Source organism: Ammospiza nelsoni, chromosome Z (genome assembly GCF_027579445.1).
Source record: "Ammospiza nelsoni isolate bAmmNel1 chromosome Z, bAmmNel1.pri, whole genome shotgun sequence".
NCBI lineage: Eukaryota > Metazoa > Chordata > Aves > Passeriformes > Passerellidae > Ammospiza > Ammospiza nelsoni.
Window position 1 is genome coordinate 77,039,177 of NC_080669.1, and position 22,562 is coordinate 77,061,738.

General features: G+C 39.8%; 1 protein-coding gene across 1 annotated transcript in view; it reads left to right on the forward strand.

Moving 5' to 3' along the window:
• PRLR (prolactin receptor) overlaps positions 1–22,562 on the forward strand; it is a 154,563-nt gene that overhangs the window by 67,578 nt on the left and 64,423 nt on the right. Inside the window, exon 4 of the mRNA XM_059492775.1 lies at positions 20,453–20,543. The gene's annotated coding sequence lies outside the window, so the exon portion shown is untranslated. The remainder of the gene's footprint in view (positions 1–20,452; positions 20,544–22,562) is intronic.

Consider the following 22,562-nt stretch of genomic DNA (forward strand, 5'->3'; position numbering starts at 1 on the left):
AATCCTGGTATTTTGCTGTTGTTGTTAAAATTGATCTGGAAACCTGCCAGACTAAATTTTTTATGTCAAAGGTGTGATGGGCAGGTTTTCCAGTGGACTGAGTTGAGTAGGATCAGTCAGTCTGAGAATTACCATCTTTATTTTTCAGAAGGGGGTTAAAGTTTTTCAGCTATTTACATTGTATTATCATCATGTTTTGTTGCTCAGCAAAATATACCTTTTTAATGTGTCAAATTTATGGCTCCGTCTGCAATTACCACCTCTAGCAAGTAAAATTCAGTTATCAGATACAGGGGACAAAGGGGGCTTTTGAAAGATCTGGCCTTCATTTAGAGACTGTAGAAGTTTGACTTCCACACAATCCTTATGGCAGTGGAGCAAATAGAGTTCAGCAACTTCGTTCAGCTGTATCACTATTTGAATTGAAATCTCTATCCTCCCAGGTTGTTTTCTTCTCCAGAATCAGACACAGGTTAATTACAGGCTCAGCGCTAGAAATGCTTTTGTTCCTACTACCATCCATTTGTCTTGTTTGAAACTAATATTCTGGTATTTCCAGACACTCAAATTTATAAACTCTGTATTTTCTATATGTTCACATGCCCACCTGTACATATCAGTACATTTTTTTATTCTTCAGGCAGGACTTTTTGGTTTTGTCACGAGCTCTTGCTATGTAATACCCTTCTTTCAAAGTTTTCTGTTCCTCCCAGAAAAGCTTTCTGTGGCTTCAGCACCGCTTTTGTTTCCCATTTATTTCTTCAGTACAGCTGCCTTTCAGAGAGGTTGTAGGGTTGCTTCACAAGGTAAGATCAAAGGGCAGCTCAGCCTATACCCAAAGTTCTTGGTTGTACTCTTAAATTGGACTAATCTAATGCTCTAACAACTTCACTTACAAAGACTTTCTCACTGAGCTTTTCCAGACTGTTCTCCTACAGGTTTGGGGGGATGCCTTGTTTGGTCTCCACTCTTGTTTACCTGTGATTGCTATCACATTTCTCCTTAGCTTAGCTCTGAATTTAAAATCTTCTGTCTGTGAGTCTGTACTTAGGCTGCATGGGCAGTTAGGCTAAATTTAGTTGGTCAACCTTGAGGTTGATCTCAAATTTTTTTGAAGTGTCAGCCCATGTTATTTTAATATAATTTATTCATTGGTCAGATGTACCTATTTTGCAGTCTTCACTCTCACCCTAGGTTATCATTGTGGATTAATTTAATTAAACATTATGAAGTCATGGGTGCACAGTTTTTTACAAGCAATAATGAGAGAAGGAAGGTTTCTAACTGTTGGCCCTTCTATCTTTTATATGCCTGGTCTCACTGAAGTGGTGACCTTGCTCTCAGACCTTGCTTTATCTATCATAGACAGATACAGGTTGGTAATGGTTCTATTTAACATGAACTTTAATCCTTCTAAAAACCTGTCATGTCCAACAGGCTATATTTACAACCACTTTTTAGCCCTAAAACTTTTAAACTTCCAGTAGGGCGCTGGTAATTCGCCTGTTCAGAGCATATACCTGCCTAGTGCAGCTGTGGCTCTGCCTAAATCTTCCTGTACTGCATGTACAGCACACCTAGCAGAAGCATATGACCAAGCAGGCAGAGTTGTTCTCCTGCTGCACTCTAAATAGTCAATTAAAAATGAGAAAGAATGAACATTCAAAATAAATGTTAAAATATCTTTGCTGTTCAGGATTGCATTTAGGTTGAGTCCTATTGCCATTGTATGTAATAGATTAGATGATCATTATGATCCCTCTAGATTTACAGATAATGATCTCTGAAAAGATCTCATTCAGGATATTTGTTACATCTGATATGATTAGTTTTCCTTGTCTTAAGAAATTTTCTAATCTCCTGAATTTCAAACCCCTTACAACCTGAAGTAACCCAAGCTTTTTGGCATGGCAATTCTCTTTCCAAATTCATTTTTCCCTCAGGGCAAAGTCATTCCATATTAACAGTGCTTTTAAATTGTCACATTTCCACTTCTGGTGAACATGTGATACATTACATTCCCTGTGAGCAAGTATGTACTGGTCCATAAAAAGACTCAATGAACTTGGCGCCGATAATTTGTGAAAACTTTCAGACCTCTAACTGGAGCAAGAACAATTAGGGGCAATCATGATATAAAAAATGGAGGGTTCAGAATTCACAACAGATCATCTGTTTGATGAATAGCACATTTTGGATGCTGCTGTATGGTGTGACCCTTCTTTCTTGGACGAAGGAGGAGATGGTCTTTGGAAAAGCAAAGATGACTTGTAGCCAAATCTACATCTGCTCTCAGCCTCATCCAAAAATTGGATTGCTGCTGTTGCTCTTTCTTCACCCCTACACATTGGCTGGTTAATCCTGAGAGTTCAACAAAGCCAATCCAAAAAGAGTAGGCTTTTCTTTAAAAAGATTACTTTTGCCTAATCGTGATGCAAAGAGAAAATAAAGAACAATTCACTTCAGTGATTATAGGGCAAATTCTACCTACCTTATGAAAGGTAGGTGGATCATGATTTTGTGAATACAGAATAAAAATGGGGAAAAATAAGATATGTATTTTCAAAATAAAAATTAGTCTTTGAAACATTAATATATAAATTATTTAGATGCAAGTGTTAACTAAACTACCTTGTTTAACTAAACAGGTTCAGTGGTAAAGTCTGGGCATCTGAAGTTAGAATTTTCAGGTGGCCCCTTTGTTTTAAGTAACAATATAAAGGACTTTTTTTGTTGTCTAGATAAGGTAATTGGGTATGATCATACTATTTTTGTCCCAGTATGAGGAAGACAAAAAATAGTTTCCTGTTTATTTGTCACTCAAAGGGTATCTTCTAATCTTCTCTTCAGGAAAAGCCCTACCTCACGTGCCTTGTGTCATCTCTGTATTCTAAGCATCATAAATTTGCCTAAAATAAGTAATGCCAAATTACCCCAATCTCCCTGTAATTACTGCTGTATGTTAAAATAGTATTTATAAGTTCACTCCCCATATAGATACATATAACAGTATATTATTATGTACTGTGTCGTAGTTATTTTGTGTACAGTACCTCTCTTCATTCCGTGTTTGAGTGGCAGCAGTGTAGATTTCTGTTGTGATTTACACAAACGAGGGGAGAAGAGATAAGGCTACAAGCCAGGGAGATGTCATTGGTCTCAATTAAAGAGCAACTTTGGTGCCAGTTGGTGCAGGCTCCATTGCTCCAACTCCTGCTGGAAGACCTGACCCTCAAAAGTCTCCTGACCACTGTCAGCAGAAGCCCTTCTCTCCATTCCAGCCTTACAGCCCGCTTAGCTTAGAAATGTATCAGATCCATGAGGCCTTGTCCTCCCTTTGTCCACAAGAGTCACCAATTTGTCATGGTTGTGGCTGTACCCTGTGTGATCTCTGAACTTCTTGTACTTGCTGAAAACTTTGCCTTTTTCTTTGCTACAGAAGTATGTCAAAGGCCCTCATAGATAGACACACCTGTGTGTATTTTTGTGTCTTTACAAAGACACAGGTGAAAGTGTATGAAGTGTGTAAATGTATGTTCATACATAGTTATACTTCTTTATACTATACTAGGATTTTATTTTTAAAGAGGGTGTATGAAATTGTTTAGTAAGAGATAATGAAATTAAATGAGAATTTAATGTTAACATAGAGAAAGTAAAATAAAAGGAAAGTACAGTTAAATGGGTTGGGAGTATGCCGGAGGCAGCGGGGGAAATGACAAGATCTGAATGTGCATTGGACAGAGGGGTGAGCCTGTGAAGCTGTCCAGGAAGCTGCCACCCAGCCCCAGGTCATCCAAACAACAGACCAGAGCTGTGAATCTGACCAAGAGGCCCTCCTCTTCTAGCTTCAAACCAACCAGCTCACCTTGGGGCTGTCCTGCAGCTTTCTCCTATTCTAGAAAATATAGTTAATATTGCTTACTAAAGTTGAAGACCAGAAGTAAAATACAAATTCAGGGGAGCATGTTTGTAGGGACACCTACCTCCCAAAATGTTTTCTTAAAAGACCATGTGTCTTCAAGAGGAGATGGTTGGGCTGGGATTATGAAAACAAAAATTTGTGTAAGGGGAGGTGAGGCAACTCTTGTCTATATCTCAGTGTTCTAACTTGTAATACCATGACAGGGATTATGCTCCATGTATTCCCTTTTCCATATGTTGATGTGGAGTCCATAGCACTTCCTGAAAACACAATCCTGGCTGAATACACAAAAGACACAATTTTTCTGTTAGTTGTTTTTATTCTTGCTTAGAACCACAGGGTTTAAAAAAGGTAAAACAGCCAAAAAACACAGCTTTGAAATAAAGGAAATGGTGACAATAGGAGACAGATCACCACAGTGATCAATTAATGAATAATGTTTCATTGATCATGACTTAAATGTTGCCTAATTTGTTTTTCTGTGTGCATGTAGTAGCAGAATGTTGATAGACTGTAGCCTCTGTTGAAAGATATTTTCTGTGTTCCTGGAGAACTGGAAATCTTTGGGAGTCTAAGGCCCTTTTCTGAAACAAGCAGTACTGTTATCTGAACATGAAACAGGTGGTCTCATGTCTTGTAAATCAAGACTCACAATATACATATGTCTTGTGAAAAAGTCCTTTAGAAGTAACAGGTATTTATTGGCTATTCTAAGCACAATAATAACAGCATTAAGCTCATTTTAATGGTGGTGAACATATTATCCATGTGTGCCTGGACTGTGTATCTGAAAGGCAGAATGGGTTCTCAAGGAGCTGAAGCTTTTATAACCATTTTTCCAGCCTCAGTAATTACAGACCAGGGAGGGAATGGATGTTCTTAAATCAGCCTTCACACAAGCTGTTAAATTAAAATAATTTTCACATCTTTGTTATTAGTAATGAGGTAAATGCTTCTGTCACAGATTGTTTCAACACGGCGCTCAAAACCTAGACACAGGGATGTTTTGGTGCACCGTTACCGTGTGCTACATTGGTGTTGTATTGGAGTTTATAATAAAGGACTATAACCACAGCTTCTTCGTTACTTGCCAGAGTCAGGTGTGTGAAGGATCCAAGCTGTGCAAGGAATTGGAAAACCATGTCTGGTAATTGATGTAAAATTAGAGTAAATATACCTCCACTCGGAAAAGAAGGCCATGAGGATGTTTGGGAGAAAAGAAATATTTGACAGTGGTTATGAACAGATGTTCACAGATATTAGTTGAAACTGTGAGAAATGGTCAGAGGTACTGCTTAGTAGACTACAGTCACCAAGGTATTAAGGGACATTCTATTCCAATGAGCTTTAAAAAGTGAACGCTCCTGAGGACAAAATTTAAAAGTTTCTAGCAGGAAAAAGATGAGGGAAGAAACAGCTATTTATAAAGGAGTGTTGCTTGCCCTAGAAATTTAACAGCTGGATAAAAGCCTCTCCAGTTCATGACATTTAGCAGTTGGAGCCAGAATGGGACAAAAAGGATGGTAAACTGCGGTTTTCACATCATGCTCCCCAACGAACCTTACACCAAAATATCCCCACAAAATACCAGTTTGAACTTTACCAAACAGCTATTCAAAGCCCCTGGAAACCATCAGGCCAGTGGGAGGTGAGGTTAGCAGAAATACAATACCCAGACAGCTGGAATAATATTAATAGTGCTGCAGGGTAAGACATGGCATTATTCTTTGCAGCAAGTCCATTATTCATCAATATGCATATTGCTGGAATGTATAAACACTTAGTAGCTTCAACAACAGAGCTTTAACTGTTGACCAGCCATGGATCTGGTCTTCAGTCCTGCAATTAGGAAAGCAAAGCTTAAAATGGATTAAAATTCTTGTATTTGTCATATAGCCAGGAAGCTAGCATGGTTTTTGGAAGCTTCTCCTGGGGTTGCCAGTGACAGTTTGACTTTTCATTGATATGCCTGGAAGGTTTTGATTTCCATCTACCTCTACACAAAACAATGTTGAATACCAGCTGGTTTGAGATTTATTAGTCACATTCTTATGGTGAGTTCTGGAAAATGGTAATAGCAATGAGCTCATTGCATCAACACAGTACAAACTGCATTACGTGCCAGTAAACCAACCTCATATTGATAGAGGAAGCATTGAAATAAATGCAAATTAAAGCAATCAAGTCTTATTTCACAGTGGAAAAGAGGTTGTGAATTTTATCTGATGACCTGGAAGGTTCTGGTGTTTTAACAAAGCCACCATATAGTAAAGAATGAGTAGTAAAGGGAATAGCAAAATAATCAAAAGGACCCCTCCTTGAAAACAAATTATTAAACATCCCAACTTGACTAGGCACTTTATTCTACAGTTTCTTTTCAAAAGCGATATAATTTTTCTCAAAGAGTTTGGGAGTTATTAAGCCACATGTTAAAAGCATGGCTAAAACCATGGCCAGAGATGTGATCAGATGTCTCCCAGGCAGCTGTGGCCAAGTTGAAGTCTGGCAAAGCAGGAGGTCTCTGGGGTTGTTGAGAGACACGTCACAGCCCTGAAGGGCTGTCCTTTCTCAAGCCCCTTTAAAGGAAAAGGGTGGGTAGTGCTCTGGCATTCCAGCCAACAGAAGAAGAATAGTAAACTCTACTGAGCACTGGGAAAAACCAAGAAATACAGAGGAACATGGCCCATTCTACCACTAGAAAAGGAGATATATTTTAACAAGGCTGCTTTTTGTTCATGGCTGCTCCAAATAATGTACTAAACCCATCCTGGATTCATCTGAAGTTGCCCCAATGCAAGCAGGCATCCCAAAGAGCTTGTTCCTTGAGATGCCATTACTCTCAGCTGTAACATAATTTTCCCCCTGGACTAGAGTGGGAAAATTTGTGTAGATCTGAACAACTGTGCTGGATCTTTGCTGCAAAATTGTTGAAGAGTGAGCCTGATGAATTATGTGTTGAGCACTTTCAGCCATGGCTGATAGGTTGGGAGTCATCTTGAGTTTATAAATCCAGTCTGCTAATAAGGTATAGGTGACCTCGAATCTGCCTTCAGGAGTTCATCTTCTGTCTGAACAGGACCCATGTTCACTGCTGCACCATGTTCAGGGGAGGCCTTTGGGTAAGTGTACTCCCCTGCCCTTGTCATTGTCACACTGGGTCATTGAGATTTGTTTGAGAAATTTAATCACATCTATCATTTAACCAATGGATTTTCTCTTTTGAGGAAAACCCATTGCGAACTCTCCTTAGTGCCCCTGCACATGTTCCTATAAAGCTGAATTTCTGTTCTGGTTTTCCATTTTAATAGGCAGCATTGTCTCTGTCTTGTGGCACAGCACAGGATCCAAAGACTGACCAAGTCACACTGTGCAATAATGTTGTTGGGGTTTCATGGGTCGTGTTAACGCGTGGTTGTGTATCTGTTTGTTCTTCTAATTTTTCTTTTCCTATTCATATTTAAACTTTATAATTGATACCTCTTATTAAGTAAAAAGTATAAATTTGCAAGTATAAATTCATTTATAAAGTCCATGCATTTATAAATACTTATGAACACCTTACTCTATATATTTTAGAATCACCATAAGGGATTAGACCTGCCGTAGAAGAAGGTGGGCACAGCACCTTTCCTGTCCTACCTTGTGTGAAACTGTCTTGACCCTAGAATCTAAAAGAAATCAGGGGAAAAGGAATGCAAAATGTTTTCTTTAGACAACAGAAGACATGGCCAGCAGTTTGTATAGCCTGTTAGCAATTAGTATCTTCTGTGCAGATTTTTAACAGATCTTTTTTTAGCTGTACCCTCTCTATGTTGATCACTTGATTATAAACTGCTCTAAGACACTGAAATAAATCCATTGCATGTAGCATAGAGATAAGTAACAGCAACACAGGTTCCCACTGAAATGAAATATTCTGAAAAGAAAGTGCTCTGGTTTCCTTCTACAGAAGGTAACAAGATTCAAGGACAGAAGAGCAGTAGTGATGACATATATCTGTGCTTCAGGCAGGCTTTCAAGACAATTTCTTGAAATTTTCATAAATTAGCTAGAAACCCATAGTCTATATAAAATCACTGTGTAGGATGTCCAGTACTTGGAAAATAATTTATAACTGGTTATCAGTGGGTCTCTGTCTGAGCAAAGGGCTTGGTGTTGCAAAGATCTTTGGTGTGGCAAATGATCTATATGTCATTAGTGACATGGATAGCATTATACCCATTGTACTAGGTAGTGGTGAAAGGAGAGGGACTTCAGCTTAGTGGAAAAGAAGAAGAGAAAAAAGTTATTTTTATATTATGATTGCTGTATGGTTTCTGATAGATAAAAACTTGCTTAGTAGAAATAAGGCTAAGGTGCTGCTAAGGTGAAACACAGATACACAACTGCACAAATACACAACTGAGGTAACAAGGGTTGAGGAAGGTAGTTGGTGTTGTGAGAGACTGGATTGCTAGTGATTAATGTCTCAAACAATGCAGGTGCTGTAAGAGACTGGATTGTTGGTGCTAACAGCTCAAACAGTTGGCTGAGTGCTTTGCTAGTGATGCACAGAATGCAGAGGGGTGTGATGCTTGGGGATAGAAGCTGGATTTCCAGATAATGCAAGAGGCTGATAAAAGACAAATCCTGAGAGGGGCCACAAGTCCTTCTTATCACGCCAATGTCCTCCTTTAAATAATGATTCAGCTGTGAAAACTCCTTTCCAAAGTACCAGGACAGCCACGTGTAGGCTGAAGGTGGTATTCGTCTTGGCTGATGGGCTATTATGGGTCACGATTGATTCAACTGCAATGGTAAGAGACAGCTGCAACATTTTAGAAGAGGCCAAAGACTCATGACATGTCCCGTGATCCAGTGTTGCATCATCCAGGGGAGGTACAGGGGGTGTTTCCACATAGCCTCAACATGATATAAAACCCATAGACCTGTTGTTTTTTGGGTTCTTTCCCTCCACCACTTGATGGATACAGTCTGCCGCCATCACCTCTACAAGACTGCAGCCACTGAGAAGACCAGAAGAAGAGAACCAATGGGACATCGTTGGAACCTATGGAGTGGTGATAATTTTTCTACTTGATCTGTTTCTCTGCAACTTTCTTTCTCCCCTTTCTCCTTTTTTTGCCCCATTTTCTCTCTCTGTCTCCCTCACATTTACTGTTTAATAAAAGCTGTACTGTTGACTTCAGAATATGGTCTCATTTACACCTTAATTTGGGCAGAGGGTCCTCTCTAATAATTTTAATAATCAGATTTGAACAGGTATATCTGAGGGGTTTAACAGTGTAAAAGAAGAACAGGAGTCAAAAACATCATCCTGCTGTGCAAAAAGTAAATACCTTGTCATAATTTAGAAATGGGAGTGTGGTTGAGAGATTTTTCTCTTATTCCCTTCAATATTTTCAAGGCATCAGCTAAAATATTTTGTATTTCAGAGGCACAGTGCTTTAAAAAAAATAGATGGGGAATCTGCAGCAGAGTAAGAAGATTCAGAGATCTGGAGAATGTGGCATATGAGAAAATTAATCAAGCCTGCTACATTTAAATATTAAGAGAAGATATATTTGAAGTGTTCAAAGTACTTTCTGAGCTCTGCAGAGAGAGAAGCAGTTTGTTGTTCTGTTGCTTTTAGGCTGCAAAAGAAGTACTTGGGTTAAGTTGTAGCATGTAATATCTATAGAATAGATATTAAGATAATTTCATTAATATAAATATTATATCAGTAGTCTACATTGCCTAAGGAGGTTTCAGAAATTCCCCTAATTGGGTAAATTAAGCAAATGTAAGGAATTCTATTGGCATTGTTGATCCCTCCTTGGTGCTCTTGGGTTCTAGATGACCTCCTGAAACCTCTTCTAGTCTGAATTACTGAGAAGCTTTTATGCATGAGATTGTTAGGTTTCACATTCTTTGAAAAGGGAAATATATCTTTGATGTTTGTATTGTACCCATCAAAGCAATTAGATCTTGAGACTCTGGTCGTATAAACTGTACAGTAATAATGATATCTAAGTAGCATGTTGTAACTGTAAAACTGTGATTTCCTGTGCTGTCAGTGATGTGGTGGGTTGATCTTGGCTGGCTGCCAGGTGCCCACCTAAGCCATGCTGTCTCTCCCCTCCTCAGCTGGGTAGGGGAGAGAAAATAACAGCAGGCTCATGGGTAAAGATAAGAACAGGGAGAGAATCATTCATCAGCTACCATCATGGGCAGTTCAGGTAAATTAATTCATTGCTTAATAGCATTAGAGTAGAAAAATGAGAATACTAATGAGAGAACAAATCTAAAAGAAAAAATTTCTCTATTTCGTTCTGCTTCTTAGGCTCAACTCTAGTCTTTATTTCTCTATTTTCTCCCGAGTGATGCAGGGGAACAAGGGATGGAGTTTGCGGTCAGCTCATCACACATTCTCTCTGCTGCTCCTTCTTTCTTATGCTCTTTGCCAGCTCCAGCAAGGTGTCCCTCCCATGGCAGACAGTCCTCCATGTGCTTCTCTAATGTGAGTGCTTCCCATGGGCTGCAGTTTGGGTCTCCTCCACAGGGTACAGTCCCTCAGGATCAGGCTGCTCCACTGTGGGCCCACACTGGGGCCACAGCTCCTGCCAGGAGCCTGCTCCAGTGAGGGGCTGCTCTCTGCACAGGCCACAGCTCCTGCCAGGAGCCTGCTCCAGTGAGGGGCTGCTCTCTGCACAGGCCACAGCTCCTGCCAGGAGCCTGCTCCAGTGAGGGGCTGCTCTCTGCACAGGCCACAGCTCCTGCCAGGAGCCTGCTCCAGTGAGGGGCTGCTCTCTGCACAGGCCACAGCTCCTGCCAGGAGCCTGCTCCAGTGAAGGGCTCTCTGCACAGGCCACAGCTCCTGCCAGGAGCCTGCTCCAGCACGGGCTTCCCATGGGGTCCCAGCCTCCTTCAGGCACACCCAGCTGCTCTGCTGTGGCTCCTCCAGGGGCTGCAGGAACAGCTGCCTCGCCATTCACTGCCCTCAGTACCTGCAGAGTTGTTGCTCTCACATGCTCTCATTCCTCTCCCTGGCTGGAGGTGTCTGCAGAGTTGTTCCCTCTTTATAAACATTTTACCAAAGGTGCTCCTGCCGTCACTGACCCATGGCCAGGACTGGGTCCATCCTCAATCCATCTGGCATTGGCTCTGTTGGACACGGGGAAAGATCCTGGCAGCTGCTCATCCCCTGTAGCCACTCTGCTACAAACCCTTGCCATGCAAACCTAATACAACTATATTTCAGAATTACCTGGCATCATTCAAACTGTCTGGCTTATCTGAACTTTGTTGGAAACTGTGGCAGTAACTGGTATCGGTAAAAATCTTTTTTTTGTGTGTTTCTTTATGTTTTCTTAGTACATTATCTGTACTATGAATGAACCATGATAACCTCTAGTTTATTATTTTAATATGTTCTTGTCACTGTAGTCACGAACAAAATTCAAGTCTAGAATGATTGTTATCTGTATCACATTTGTGGGGCCTTTGGTGTATCCTTTCAAAGTGCTGAGAAGGAGGTGCTCAGCTGATTAGTAAGGGGTATCCCATTGAATTCAAGAGTGTCATGATGTCCAATCTGTTATGAAATGTTTTCCTTAAAATTAAATTTTTAGGCGCTCTTTCAGACTCTGTTTAACTGCTAAGAATCTATTTGCAGTATAATCTTTATGAGCCGCTGCTACTGGTAGCCATAGTCCAGAAGAAATTACAACAAGGCTTTATGTTGAAGAACTGTAAAACAAAAACTTTGCAAACCAGAGCAGTTTGGAGCAGATAGCATATGGAAGTGGGAAGCTATTTACAGTACACTGTGATGTTACACAACAGTTTTTGGAAGGAAATGTGGAAAAGAGTCTTTCATTAACTAAAACTGTAAGGGGAATTGGCTACATTACACAATGCGAAAAACCGGCATGTATTAGCCCCAGTGGAGAGTTATATTAATGCAATAATACTGATTTAAATGCTCAAGTGAATTGATTCAGAACTAGCTGGTTTACATGTGAATGGCACTGATGGTGATAGGTAGAGAGGCCAGAAATATTTTTTGTTTCAGGCACAAGAAATCTGAATATTATTTCACAGCAACAGTATAACTCAAGGGTGAAGCTGATGAGTAAAGAGGTGCTTTTAAAGCAGATGGTGTTTTATGACACTCAGGTCTTTTGAAAGCATCACCTGACCCCATAAAAAGCATGAAGGGGATAGTGCAGCTATTGAATTAGTGTGTTTAATACCTGGTTTGATAAAGAAATTCCGAACTCAGTTACAAGGTATTTTCATTTTTTTAAACAAGCATGGAGGCCTGTTTAAATGATTTTATTATTCTTCTAAGATATAACTCTTTTCTTTTTAAAACAAACTTCCATGATTCGTTGTCTCGTCCTTGTAGTTCTTAATATAATTTTTAACCAAAAATTTTAGCCAAAGTAATTGAGAAACTAGGGCATTCATTTTCATGGATTTTTAGAGATTCAGCTCTAGGTCCTTGCTTTCTTTCAAATTTAACTTATATCTTTAATAATCTATATTTTAGTTGATTTATCTTATCCACTAGAATAAAGGTACTATGATATAGTATTTTTCAAATTTGAAAGAAATCTGAATAGGTATTCTGGAATCATTTCACTTCACATCACCAAGCAGTTAACAGGTGTTAATATCTAATATTAATGAAAATGAAATTCTTTCATTTCTTCTGTCAGTACCTTCACTCTTCATAAATAATACAGTGTTAACAGTAGCAAGGACCCTGGCTGTCCAGTATCACAGATTAATATTTCCGCTGCGGTAGTGTGTTCAGCATTTTGCTCTCTGGCTCATTTAATGTGTAATAGCTCTTCAAGGAGGAATAGTTCAAAAAGGCCAAGTTGAGATGCAAAAGTTGAGGCTTGTCCATAACTCAATACTAATGGCATTGGATGGGGTTTGAGAGATGATCAGAGGATCCCGGGACTTTTTAATCTAATCATGCCTCTTCGTGCTGGGGACTGTGAGGCAGGTCCTGCAAAGAGTGGTAAATCAAGGGTGGACATAGATAATTAGTTGTGTCTGACTTCATTTCTGCAGTGCATTCTGTTACAGGCAAGGAGTAAAATTTATTTAATTTAGGAGGGACAGATTGTTTTGCTGCTGTATTGTAGAAAATTAACTATAATGGACTCTTTGCATCTCAAGAAGAGCTGGATTCCTCTCTAAGGTTTTTAGGAGTGAGATAAGCTAGAGATGGGGCCCAGAGATTAATTAAAGTCATAGCATATTATGAAAGTAGGACAAGCATTGTTGTGAACATCTGGGAGGAACAGGGAAGGAAATAAAAAAAGATTTTTTTTTAAATTACATTCAGGTAGCTTTGAGAAATTGTTACAAAGGAAAGCAGTCCAGAAAGCCTGGGTTATAGAAGTGGACATGTCTCAGAGATTTTTATTCCTGATAAAAATTGGGTAGTCTAAGTCGGAGGGATGGAAGCAACAAGGCACCACCAGAAGGGTTTTGGAAGATGGCTAATGCATAGTGAGGAGTATTTTCAGTTTTCTTTTTGTGAAATGAAGGGACAGTACAAAAGTACTTTTTCAGGGCAGTACAGAATTGTTGAAGGCAAAACTTTGATGAAGCAACTTAGATTGTTTTCAAAGATGCAGGGTCACAATACTTCAGAGGACCTCCCATTCAAGTGTTCATATGTGATATAGAAGATTAACTAATGCACCATCAAAACAAGATATATTTTCTTATAAAAACTGGAGACAACTATTTCAGCAAAGCTGAAAGGAAGACTTGCATTCAGGTTCTTGATCTGAGTTAAGAAACAGAAGGTCTTGAGCTTGGATTTTCTAGAATCTAATATTATGCTGTTTGAATATTTGGAAAAATGTTCTTTCCTAAACGAAACAAACTTGTAATGATCTTTATTTTCCTTCTTCAAAGCTGAATCTATAAAAGAATAGTGAGAGCACTGCTTCAAGTTGCAGCCCTGCCAAAGAATCTCACTTCTCTACATCTGTTAACAGCTGTTTCTCCCATGCAGAGCTCAGGTTTGAGTTTCATTCCACAGTATCCTAAAATACAACTCTGAGTGGTCCAATGCCAAAGGGCTGAAACAGTATACAAACTGACAGATCAGTGTACATCAAATGCACCACTCACTGTCACAGAATCACAGAATCAATCAATTAGGTTGGAAAAGACCTCTGAGATCATTGAGTCTGTAGCAGGACATCTTGCACCCACAACAAGAGCTTATCTCTTGTTTGTTAACTGGTCAGATAACTCAAACAGGACAAACTGTCTTGTAGTGAGGTATTCTGGCACCACGGGGTTAATGGTGATGTGGCATCTCCCAAGTGCCCATAAACATCTTACTGTCAGAGAGAGATCTGGAAGATAAGTTGGATTTCTGACTGAACAACACCTCACTTTACAAACGATAAAAGCTACACCAAAACTTTCACAAAGCAGAAATATTCTACTCATTCCCTGGAAATGTGTGGAGTTTCTTGTCTGAGCAGGGATGCCTGCTTTGCAGTTACTCCTCTGGAGGTTGAGTGAAGGTATCTGTGTACATTACTGATATTTTCGTGGTATGTTACATTTGTCCCCTAGTCAACACTATTTCTTTTTCTAGCTTTTATATAGGTGCCCCCTTAATGTTGTGCACACTTTTATGTTATGCTGTAATCTATTAGTAGTTCATTTTAATTTTCTACTTTGAACTAACTCTGATTAAGATCTTTTGTCTGGTATCTACAGTCTGTTTAATAAATAATTTATTTTGTAAATAGACCTGATTTACCATCCCTAAAACTTGCATGCCAGAGTGATTTCTTAAATTTAAGCGGTTGCCAGAAATCTGAAGCTAAGGCAGGGCTTGTCTGAAGCTCCCTCTCATCCTGTGACAGAGTCCAACCTGTGACCCAACACCACCGTGTCAACCAGACCTTGGCACTGAGTGCCACATTCAGTCTTTCCTTAAACACCTGCAGTGACGGTGGCACCCTATGTTCCTGGGCAGTCCATTTTACTATCTAATCACATTTCTGTAAAGAATTTCTTTGTAGCATTTGACCTAAACCTCATCTGGAACAGCTTTAGACTATGTCCTCTTGATTTGTCAGCAGTTTCCTGGTTGAAGATGCTGACCCCCTCCTGGGTTACACCTTCCTTTCAGGAAGCTGTCGAGAGTGGTAAGGTCTCCCCTGGGCCTCCTCTTCTCCAGGCTGAGCACCACCAGCTCCCACAGCTGGTTCCGACAGGATATGTGTTCCAAACCCTTCCCCAGCTCCATTGCCCTTCTCCATCACTGCTGAGCAGATCCTGGAAGCACAGGAGTGGTGAACACCTGCTTGCTGTTTCCTGACTCGTGTAAAAATTAATTTACGAGTTCAGACTAGGATTCTGAAATGCTCCAGAAGGAGGAGGAAAGTAGCTCTTTTTCCTCCTTTTTCTTGTCCCTGCAGTGCAGGCTCAGATAAGCAGCTGCATTGGTGTTCATCATTGTGTTGAAGAATTAAACCCCTAGCACTTGGAGAGAGGTCACTGTAACCTTCACTCCTTATGTAAACTGTGTCTGAGTTGAGGACTGTTACCCTGTTGCTGGGGAGTTGCTGCCTTGGTTCCAACTGCTGGTAGTAAATAGTGCTTAACACAAACCTGAAATTTTCACTTTCTATATATGAGGAGTCCCAACTTTATGTGGATTGTGCATCCAAAGACAGGTAGTCTAGACTGTATGGACTAGATTCTACAAATAGAAGATAATTTTTGCTGTGTCTGTAGGACTTTTTCCCCTCAGATAATTTTTTCCACCTGACCTTAAAACTTTCTTTTTCTGGCTATGGAAAGACCAATTGCCACAGCTTAAGACACAACACCACGTTCCCAATTTTTTTTCTTCTTCAACTTTGGTCTTGTTATCCCATTGCATGGGAATCCTTACTGCTACTTGAGAAAAGTTGCTCTTTATGTCTTTAGTTGATTTTAAGACTCCCTGCAAAATCTCTCTATGATTCCCTTAATTAAGATCTGTGTTCCCAGCTCATGGAGGAGTGTGTGGCTGTTCCCTGTGATTCTGGTAGCTGAGCCAAAGGTCAGCCAGGTTTAGAAGCTCTTTGGCTTTGTGATGGACCCTTTTTACAACTCTTGCCTAGTAAATTCACGGAAGTCTGGTTATGTCATCACAGTTGTACTAGGATTCACAGCATCAACTATTTTCATTCAAAGAGGTATGAGAGATTATTGTTGGACGTAATAACCAATAGTCATGAGTACCTGAAAAGATGTCTTTACAGTATTTCCACTCTTGTTTTTCTTTTCAGCTCACTGTTGTCAAGAGACTGCTGCTTACTAGGTTCAACAGGTCACTTAACTGTGTAGGGACAACCTTAATGGATATGAACAATCCATTTTCTATTTGAACAGGCATAATTTAATAGTACGTTGATAGCAGGCAGTAAAAAACTAGTTTTTCATTTGCTTTAACATTTTACCTTTTAGCTACATCCTGATAGCCAAACCAAAACTTCACAGGTATTATCCTTCGTGTTTGCTTGAAAAAAATTGGATTTAAGTGTTATTGCAAAAGTGTTCAAACTATTTCCACTTTCTCCCTTGTTCTTTGACTGATACTCATCTGATCTGTTCAAGGAGATAAAAAACCGAAGTTTTTGTTCCTTGAACGGATTCACTGCAGATTTATGGGAATACTGTAAATTATGCTAAGAGAAGTACCTGGAGTTTATTGGTCACAGTGCTGAAATTAGTCAAAGAGCCGTACCATATAAACTGGCTTAACTTTTCAGCATCATCAGAAAAGACTAGAAGAAAATTCCCCCCTACTACAAAATGTTAACTTTTTTTTTTCCCCATAGATTGACATCTGTAATTTTGGAGTAGGCTGAAGCTTATTTTAACATTCACTGTCTGTAGAGAGAAGTTTCTTGTGAAAGTTGATGATGTCTATTAGCTCTGCTGACCCCCTAGAGGTTAGAGCTGGAGTCATTCTGCATGTTGAAATCCTGTGCCCTATTTTGCTTTACACCTCATACCATGATTTAGGTGTTTTCATCTGTTCTAATCCAAATAAGGAAAAAGTTAATATTATATTGTTTTATGAGAATAGCTTCAGACTGGTATAACTAGAATGATTGCCTCTCCTTCGCTCAAAATCTCTGATCTCTTTCCTAACTAATAATCTCAATCCTGTTGTGCTGCCAGAATAAAATAAGCACCTATATTATTTAATCAGCCTCTTGAATGTGGAGCAGTCAGTGTCCAGTGACTGATGACTGGCAGCTCATTAGCTCCCCTATTAGCTGCCTTATGGGAAAAATTAAAAGAGATTAAATCAACAAATTAAGGAGTTTGTTGCCATTTATTCATTTCTGTATTTCAGCTGCATGATTTTTATGAGTTAGTTATTTACTTTTACTTGCAATTCACATCCTCCTACTATTGTCACTAGTGTGGGTTAAGCTGAAACTAGAAACACTTTAGTAAATCAGTGTCATGCAAAGAACAATTTCATCAGGTTTGATAAAGCATTGGTGGACTAAAAACTCCCTCTGGTCTCCTCAGTTTTGCTGCTTTCTCCCTGGGAAGCCTCCCGTGTTTAGCTTGGTGGGAGGCTGTCTGTCTTGGTGGGAGTCTGTCTTTCCAAGCACCATGAGACCAGGCCCAGGTGTCCTGGCTGGCAGGCCGGGCTGCTGATCTGGCAGTGCAGTGCTGCTCAGCTGCAGAGCAGCGTAAGGGTTAGTCCTGGCTTTGTTTGGGCCCAAAGCCCACATGAGCATTTCCCAGTAAGGGTTAGTCCTGGCTTTGCTGGGGCCCAAAGCCCACATGAGCGTTTCCCAGTAAGGGTTAGTCCTGGCTTTGCTGGGGCCCAAAGCCCCCGTGAGCGTTTCCCAGTAAGGGTTAGTCCTGGCTTTGTTTGGGCCCAAAGCCCCCATGAGCATTTCCCAGTAAGGGTTAGTCCTGGCTTTGGTGGGGCCCAAAGCCCACATGAGCGTTTCCCAGTAAGGGTTAGTCCTGGCTTTGCTGGGGCCCAAAGCCCACATGAGCGTTTCCCAGTAAGGGTTAGTCCTGGCTTTGCTGGGGCCCAAAGCCCACATGAGCGTTTCCCAGTAAGGGTTAGTCCTGGCTTTGGTGGGGCCCAAAGCCCACATGAGCGTTTCCCAGTAAGGGTTAGTCCTGGCTTTGTTTGGGCCCAAAGCCCACATGAGCATTTCCCAGTAAGGGTTAGTCCTGGCTTTGCTGGGGCCCAAAGCCCACATGAGCGTTTCCCAGTAAGGGTTAGTCCTGGCTTTGCTGGGGCCCAAAGCCCCCGTGAGCGTTTCCCAGTAAGGGTTAGTCCTGGCTTTGTTTGGGCCCAAAGCCCCCATGAGCATTTCCCAGTAAGGGTTAGTCCTGGCTTTGGTGGGGCCCAAAGCCCACATGAGCGTTTCCCAGTAAGGGTTAGTCCTGGCTTTGCTGGGGCCCAAAGCCCACATGAGCGTTTCCCAGTAAGGGTTAGTCCTGGCTTTGCTGGGGCCCAAAGCCCACATGAGCGTTTCCCAGTAAGGGTTAGTCCTGGCTTTGGTGGGGCCCAAAGCCCACATGAGCGTTTCCCAGTAAGGGTTAGTCCTGGCTTTGGTGGGGCCCAAAGCCTGCATGAGCGTTTCCCAGTAGCTGGGACACAAACACAATGCAGGGCAGCAGCCACAGGCCTGCCAAGCAAGTGTTCCCTGTGGGGCTGATGATGTGTGTGCCCCTCTCTGCCTTTTGTTTCCTTGCTGCCTTGGTCCCCAGCTGTGCTGAAGGGATTTGCCTTAAGAAGTTGGTCATGTTTTCTTGGGTTTTTTTCTTTAGAGAATCTGTTAATGCAAACATTCTGGGGCATTTTACAAAGCAGATCTCTTACCCTGTAATGCATCAACTGAAATCAAGTGGCATGACTTGCACTGAAGCTCTCTTCCATGCTGCCTAAAATAGAAGGCCAGAGTTAAAAATATGTAGACTGTGTTTCTCTGTGTTGGTTTTACTGTCAAACAGAGGCTATATCTTTGTGCAGCTAGTTGAAGAATGCCACAGGCAAGGTGCATGATACAGCGAACCACTATGACAGCAAAAGATGTAGATTATGGGTGCAGAGAAAGTGCAGATTGTTCAAAAGTCCAGTCAAAGCTAAGGACAGAGATCCCCTGGAAGTATTCTGAAATAATGCTGATTTACAAGTATGCTTTCTGCTAGAAAACTATTCACTTACATAATCCTAAATCTCTAAAGTTTAAAAATACCCTGACACTTTTACAACTGACCAGAATTCAAAAATAAGTTTGATGAGAAGAATGTATATTTAAACAACTGCATTGTTCTTTGAAAAAAGATATATCATGGTGACTCTTACAAGCTAGCTCTGAGGGCTGATCTTGTTCTATAGAGAACAATAAAACAATTATAGAGAAAAACAAAATGAAAAATCATTCTATCCTGAGGATTTTTTAGTGTTCTTAAAATTTTCAACTGGATATGTTTATGAGAAATAACTGATTTGTTTTTTAATTTAAGTATATTTAAGACTTTTTAGTAGAAAAAAAATTGCTTTTCACAAGCTTTTAAGGGGGCTTAGCACTAGTAAAGTTTCATCTTGTCTGTGTCCTTGAGTGGTTTCAAATAAACATTGTTGTTTCTGTATTACATTCTCTAATCCTCTCAGCTCCCACAAAAATTGGACATGATCAAGCAGGCAGAAGCATTAGATGTAGGTGTAGTTCTTTTGAGTTCAAGAACACAGACAAGCCGATTTTTTTTTTTTTTTTTCAGAATCAGGCTTTGCTGGATCAGAATATGTTACAGGATCTAATGCAGAATAGCTGAAATTTAGATTGCATCAGTTGTTTCTTAATTTGATTTTGTTAAGCCATAACAATTCCAAAACGGGAAAAAAAAATACTAAATCTCTTCTTAAGCTATAGGGGCCACTTTGAATCTCAAAGCATTATCTACTTTTAACAGTTCTTGAAGTTTTGAGTTACGTTAATGATGTTAAGTTCAGAAAAATACACGCTAAATCTCCAAAGACTGTGAGGTTTCTTAGAGGTGTTCTCAAAAGATCTCTGGAGAGAGCAGTACTGACTGCATTTGCTTCTTCCTGGTTATATCTTGAAGATGAAAGAGGAAACGAAATCACATGGAGTTAACAGGCCAAAAATTGTCATCAAAGTAAATGAAGGCGGGAAGGAGGTAATCATTAGGTCACACTGTGGCTTCAAGCCCTTTGTACTTAAAGCTCTTTGTACATAAAGTTAGGTAGAAACCAGTAGGTAGCAAGTGGTGAGTAATGAAAATAGTGTTTACAGAGAGGAGACTATCGCTGACTCAGAGCTGCTGAGACAACGAGCAGCTTCCAGGATAGGAGCACCCTTTCAGTGCTGAGCATGATTCTCCCCCAGATGAGTTATCAGGGATGGTGACAAGGACTGTATGGTAGGCATCCATAGAGGGAAGCAGGGCACAGGCTGACAACTAACCTGGCATATTCTTTGTGCTGATTGACAGGGACAAAGCCACAACACTGCACTTCAGCCAGGAGATTTGGAGTCAAAGAAGGTTTCTGAAATCAGTGGAGACTGCCTGAGAACAGACCGTGGTAAAATCAGTTACTTCTGCCCTTTCTCTGGATGATACAGATTATCTTGAGTTACTTGATTAAGTGCATTAAATGTTTTAGCCTCAAATGTGCATATGGTACTGCATGTTCTGATTTTTTCCTTTTGTCTTGAACTCTGGGATTGCCAATAAATTGGGATTTGCTTACATAATAGGAACTGGGGTATGTGAAGTTGTTGGATAGAGCCCTACTGTGAGTACCCTATCAGAAGCTTCAGCCGTGGGCTAGCTACTGCTGACATAAAATCCATATTAGCCTAGAGTTACAAAATATTTCAGTATCATGCTATTACCAAAAATTTATGTAATCTTAGAACTGAGTTTTAAATGCAGCCTTATCCCAAGAAAATTATTTTCCAGTGTTTGAAGTTAAACTGTGAGGCAGGTACATTATTTAAGTATTGGAATAAACAATGTAAATGTTAGTAAGTGTCCACTCTGTTTTCTGTTTAATGAAAAGAAGCACAGAGTTGAAAGGAAATACTTCAGTAGAAGCTCTTGCAAAAGCACTTCAGACTTTGTTAAGAAGCAGATTTAGGATCAAATCCACTTAAAAATTATTTGCAACTAAATTTTATTCAATATATTAAAGCTCCCTGTGGCTTTGAACTGAGTGTATTATTTTGCTATTTTATTGTTTGTTGTTTTTCTTTCACTTAAACACAGTACTAAGTCTGTATATGTAGGCAATTTCTTTTTAAGTATTTTCCTCAGGTTTATGTAATGAAGTTGAACAAAGTCTGAAAGACCATCTGAAAACTTTGTATTTCTTTATAAACTAGTATCACCAGAAAAAAAGCTTTTTTAAAATAATAATCTGTTCTCAAAAAAGTGTGTGTGCTTGCCATTTTCATTTTGATGTAAATGTGTGTAACTTAGTGGGTTTTGTGAGAATTTTGTTCCTTGAACAGAAGAAACAAACGTGAGTATATAACTTGAAACTATATGTGAGAAATCAGATATTTCATTTTTTTTAAAAAACACCAAACATTTGCTTTTAAAATTGCAAAAGGTTTTAGATGGAGCTGAAATGATGAATTGATAAATGTCTGGGCTAAAACCAGCTTTTGTAAGACAATACCAGATCTGAGAACCGCAAAACCAAGAGTGTTTTTGCTGCAGTGACAGAAATCCAGGCTGCTAATGCAAAATATACTGCCTACAGATCTTAGAACAGTGACGCAAATTGCTAACACACAGCAACACACAGTTGAGGGTTTCAACGTTGTTTTTCATTTTATAAATGCAGATTTCAGTAGATATTTGTGTTTTTGCATAAGAGTTCTTTCTGCAGATGATTTGGTGAGCTCCCAAGTCACCTACCAATGCTGGGTAATGGGGGATCTCCATCACATAATTGTGTGGAAGGGATGTAAGAAAACAAAGCATGTAATGATGAAATCTCTTCTCAGATATTACAAGATGACGGAAGAATGTTGTGTACATAAAATCTATATTAAAGGAGATGTTGGAAGAAAATTATGCAGACAGCTTTGTACCGGCCAGACTAATTTAGACTATATGGGAGACTTCAGAACAGCTCTGAGCAGAATGAAATGTTGAAGTTATTTGAGCTAGATTGACTGATACCTGTCAATATACAAGTGCAGAAAATCTTATCCACCTTCAGTAAAACACCTTTTCTTTACAGATTTGAAACTACAAGATTGAGAAATGGTGTTTAGAAAATAATTTTTAAGACTCTACCTCAGTACATAATAACACTGGCAGTGAAAGGAAAGCTCTTGTGTAGGAGAGGGTTAGCTCTGAAATTCCTAAGGATGAGTGTTGGATCTGAATCTTCAATACCTGTTTAAATCAATGACTGAGATTGGACTAATAACAAAAATTACTCTTTCAGCCAGCAGCTCATTAGTTGAAAACACAGATAAATTGCTTTGACAAGCACAAGTCTAGGAGTGTTGGCCTGATTTAGCTGAATTACTTCTAGTGGAATTAGAGGAGTGTTAATGATGTTATTCAGAGTTTTAGTGAAGAT